This window comes from Oryctolagus cuniculus, chromosome 8 (genome assembly GCF_051225735.1).
Source record: "Oryctolagus cuniculus isolate XC-2025 breed Fujian yellow rabbit chromosome 8, ASM5122573v1, whole genome shotgun sequence".
NCBI lineage: Eukaryota > Metazoa > Chordata > Mammalia > Lagomorpha > Leporidae > Oryctolagus > Oryctolagus cuniculus.
Genome location: NC_142874.1, coordinates 133,538,191 through 133,542,584, shown reverse-complemented (window position 1 = coordinate 133,542,584; position 4,394 = coordinate 133,538,191). Strand labels below are relative to the sequence as shown.

General features: G+C 39.5%; 1 pseudogene across 1 annotated transcript; it reads right to left on the bottom strand.

Annotated features, from left to right (window-relative positions):
• Positions 1 to 2,349: 2,349 nt before the first annotated feature.
• Positions 2,350 to 2,843, bottom strand: LOC100346642 (large ribosomal subunit protein eL32 pseudogene; annotated as a pseudogene). The gene has a single exon (XR_016212588.1). The product of XR_016212588.1 is annotated as a large ribosomal subunit protein eL32 pseudogene (transcript).
• Positions 2,844 to 4,394: the final 1,551 nt, after the last annotated feature.

Genomic DNA, 4,394 nt, shown 5'->3' with positions numbered 1-4,394 from the left:
TGCTCCACTTCTGATCCAGCTCCCTGCTATAACAGAGGGTGGCCTAAGTGGTTGGATCCAGAGACCCAGATGGGAGACCGGGATGAAGTTCCTGGATCCTGGCCTTGTCCTGGCCCTGCCCCAGCCATTGTGGCCATTAGGGGAGTGAACCAGCAGATGAATGATCTCTCTGTGTATCCTCCTCTCTCTCTCTCTGTCTCTTTGTCATTAAAATGAATAAATATATTTTTTTTAATTATGGCCTTCTGAGACAGACATTTGAACAGACATTTTAAGATACCAGTTTAGATTCCCACAGTTGGAGAGATGCTTTAGCACAGCAATTAATACGCATCCCATGTTGGAGTGCCTGGACCTGGGACTCTGCCCCCAGTTAAAGTTTCTTGATAATGCCCACTCTGGGAAGTGGCAGGTGATGAATCCATAGTTGAGTATCTGCCACCCACATTAGGGACTCACTTTGAGTTCCAGGCTCCTGTCTTCAGCATGACCAGTCCTCGCTCATTCTCATTCTCTCATTCTGTGTGTGTGTGTATGTATCATTCTGCCTGTCAAATAAATGTGAAATACTTTAAATAAATCTTTATCTCTAACTTAAGCCAAATTTCATTTACAATATTTACATAATTTAATATTTCATTCTTTGATGGCCTATTAGGGAAGTTAATGAGTTTACTTAAGTGAAGAAAAGGTCTTTACAATTAAAAACACCTACTTGAAAAAAATAGCTATGTAGGAAAGTCAATATCTAAATAATCACTGCATATGTGATTCTATTTTGACAATTAACTTGGAGAAAAAGCCTTTAGATTTATTTATATATATATATATATATATGAAGAATCTTATGCTCTGAAATGTGATTTCCCAAACTTTCAAGAATAAATAGAAACAAAATTTCCTCTTTCTATGGAGTTTCACTGTAACAATTTGAAGTCTGCTTTATCACAGCCGTCAAGGTTATGCTTTTAGACAAAGTTCGGGATAGCTTCAACAGAGAATACCAACAAAACCTTTTTTAAAAGATTCATCCCATTCATTTGAAAAACAGAGTTACTGTGAGAAAGACAGAAACACACACTCACACAGAGAGAAAGAGAGAAAATATTCTATCCACTGGTTCCCTCCCAATACAGCCATACCAGCTGGGCCTGGCCCACACTGAAATCGGGAGACCAGAAGATCATCTGGGTTGCCCATGAGGGTGACAATGCAGACAAGAGCTGTTCGAAGTCATTGCTTCTCAGAGTGTTAATTTCATTTCTGTAGAATGCCTTTTAGGCATTTAAGAGGCAAAGAGTGAGAGAAAGTGAGAAAGAGACAGAGATAGAAAGCTCCCATCTGCTGGTTCATTCCCCAGATGCCCACGGAAGCCAGGCCTGAGCCACTCCAAGGAGGAGCCACTAACTCAATCCAGGGCTCATATGGGTGGCAGGGATACAGTTTCTTGAGCCAACACCACTGCCTCCCAGAGACTGCACTAACAGGAAGCTGGAGTCAGGAACCAGAATTGAGAGTCAAATCCATCTCCTCTGCCATGGGAAACAGGCATCTCAAACCCTAAGCCTAATGTTCCAAATCAAAAATTTTATTTCCCTCTCATATGAACTTCTTTTCAAATACTTGGCATTCATTGCATTAACAATGATAATAACTTTCCTGAGCACTTATGTTTCAGGAATGGTTTCTTCTACTTAGCCCATTTATTGTTAACTCTCATAACAATCCTACAGTGGAACTAGACCCGTTATTAATACTGTTTTACAAATGTGGGAAAACAGGGAAAGGATAATAGCAGAAGATAACTAACTCGCTCTGTTGCATTGGATCAAAACCAAAGAAGCTGTTTCCACAAATGTTAAAACTAAATATTGTGCTGGTATAATGCAGCTCTCATATGGCTTTTAAATCATTCCTGCTCCAATATACACATTTTTTGCAACCACTTTTCATATATCAAAAATTGTAACATTCTCACTATCCTTTGTATCATTGCATGTGTCAACTGCAACTTTCCAGAACTGGATGTAGCATAACTAGGGCAGATCCTTGAGAGTGGAGTTCCTCACTTTATCTAAGGACCAGGCTTTAAGCTGGCATGAGCTTGCAGTGGTCAGGTCATATTGTTGAATCTCATAGAGCAGAAGAACAATGCCAAGACTCAACATCCATACACGTGAATCAAACTGCTGCCAATCGGATCTCTCCACACTTTTTCCTTTGTGATTACATTACTGGGCACTTGTCCAAAACTACACATCTACAAGTATACACAGTAAATTTTAAACTAGTCAATTTATTTTGTCAAATACTTTTTTTTTTTTTTATGGAAGAGACCGGTTTTCAAGGTTTTATTTAAACACAAATAAAATGCGCACCCGAGCCGCCTACTCATTTTCTTCACTGCGCAGCCTGGCGTTGGGGTTGGTGACCCTGATGGCCAGCTGGGCCGCTCTCTCCACAATGGCTTTGCGATTCTTGGAGGAGACATTGTGAGCAATCTCTGCACAGTAGGATTTGTTGCACATCAGCAGCACCTCCAGTTCCTGGACCAGGAACTTCCGGAAGCTGCTGGGCAGCATGTGCTTGGTCTTCTTGTTGCTCCCGTAGCCAATGTTGGGCATCAAGATCTGGCCCTTGAATCTTCTCCGCACCCTGTTGTCAATGCCTCTGGGTTTCCGCCAGTTACGCTTAATCTTGACATAGCGGTCCGACTGGTGGCGGATGAACTTCTTGGTCCTCTTTTTGACGATCTTGGGCTTCACCAGGGGTCTGAGGGCGGCCATGGTGCCGAGGAGAAGGCAGCCACCTCCGGAGGCAGCGCCGAGGAAGAGAAGCTGTCAAATACTTTTTGAATTCTTTTTCATCAAGCACACTAGCTATCATTTTAGTGCTGTATGGTTTATCTTATCCTTATCAAAGAATTTCTGTTCCTTAATATTTTATTCTTGAACTTCATCCGTTAAGTCCAATGGTCAGCCTACAGTTACCCTTATGCTTATATTTTATCATCACAAAGGCATTCAGACCAAACGTACTAAAACTTAAAAGAGTTTTGAAAACTCGCTTGGTTCTAAAACATTCACTTTCGCTTATTGCAGCACAGGGTATGCTTACTGAGTGAGGCCTTCCTTCCTTACTGACATTTATTTCTTCTTTTCCAATTCAAGAGAGTCCTAGACTAAGACGCTTTAAAAATCCAGCCTTGTAGGAAATAAATGCACTTCACCGAAAAGTGGGAAACTCTATCCTCACATATGCTCCAACAGGAAGCCACATAGAAGAGAATAAATACGCCTTGATTAGAGATATTTTGCCTGTGTTGTTGTGTGCAAACTCCCTGCATGACTCCCATCGGCAGGGTCATTTTTCTCAAGTCACTTGGAATGTCGATTGTATCTATGGTCCCCTTCTGGGATTACTTTAAAATGAGAAACTAAAAAGTTACTGAAAAACAATTTAAACTAAACAGTATCTTTATTCAGTTAGCATTTCATCTGTAAAGTTTGCCCATAATACTTTCAGAAAACACATTCATCTTCTTCTAGTGATAATTCCCGGTAATCACCGATCAAAGAGAGAAAGAAATCAAATACACTACAGGAAAATATAGAATGTTGCAGGAGGAGAAGTATTTTATTTGATGTGAGCAGGGCACATAGTAATTTCTCATCTGATAAAGAGGTAAGAAAGATAACTGAATGTACAAGTTTAAAATTGATGTATAGCAAAAACAATCTCTTCCTTAGTAGAGACTAACCTTGTATAAACCCTTTAATATAATTAAGAATTCAACAACGCTTCTGTATGTAATTCACAGTTCCAAATGTCTACCGCTCTGATTCTGACCTTTCAAAACCCCATTAAGCTATGTAAATACAGTACAAAGAAATGTGTACCGTGCATAAACAGGACTCTAATGTCAGCCAGACAAGGACACATTGCCTCACTCTTGTCCCCAGTGCTTACAGGGGCATTGGTAAGGTATTAACTCATCCTTGCTATTGATTTGTATTTGACAGACCTACCATGGGACTCATGTTGTGGCCTTCTGGTTCAATGTGTGGTTGGAGGGTAAATTCTACTTACCTTATTCTGATATTATGACAGATATTACAAGTGCAACTAATGTCTCAATTAGAATAATTACAATAAAAATTTTTGGAAAATGCAAAGAAATTAAAGGGTCTGGACCTCACATTAAAAATTCTAAGAATTTTGATGACAGAATTTGATTAACTTGCTTTAGATGCATTTATAAATTCCACAGTTCAAATTAACTGTGGGAAATATTAGCTACATCAATATCATCAACCATTGAACATTTCCCTAAACCTTGCAAAACATCATCCATGTATGTAGTGTATAACATATATCCTCACAATCATAAAATA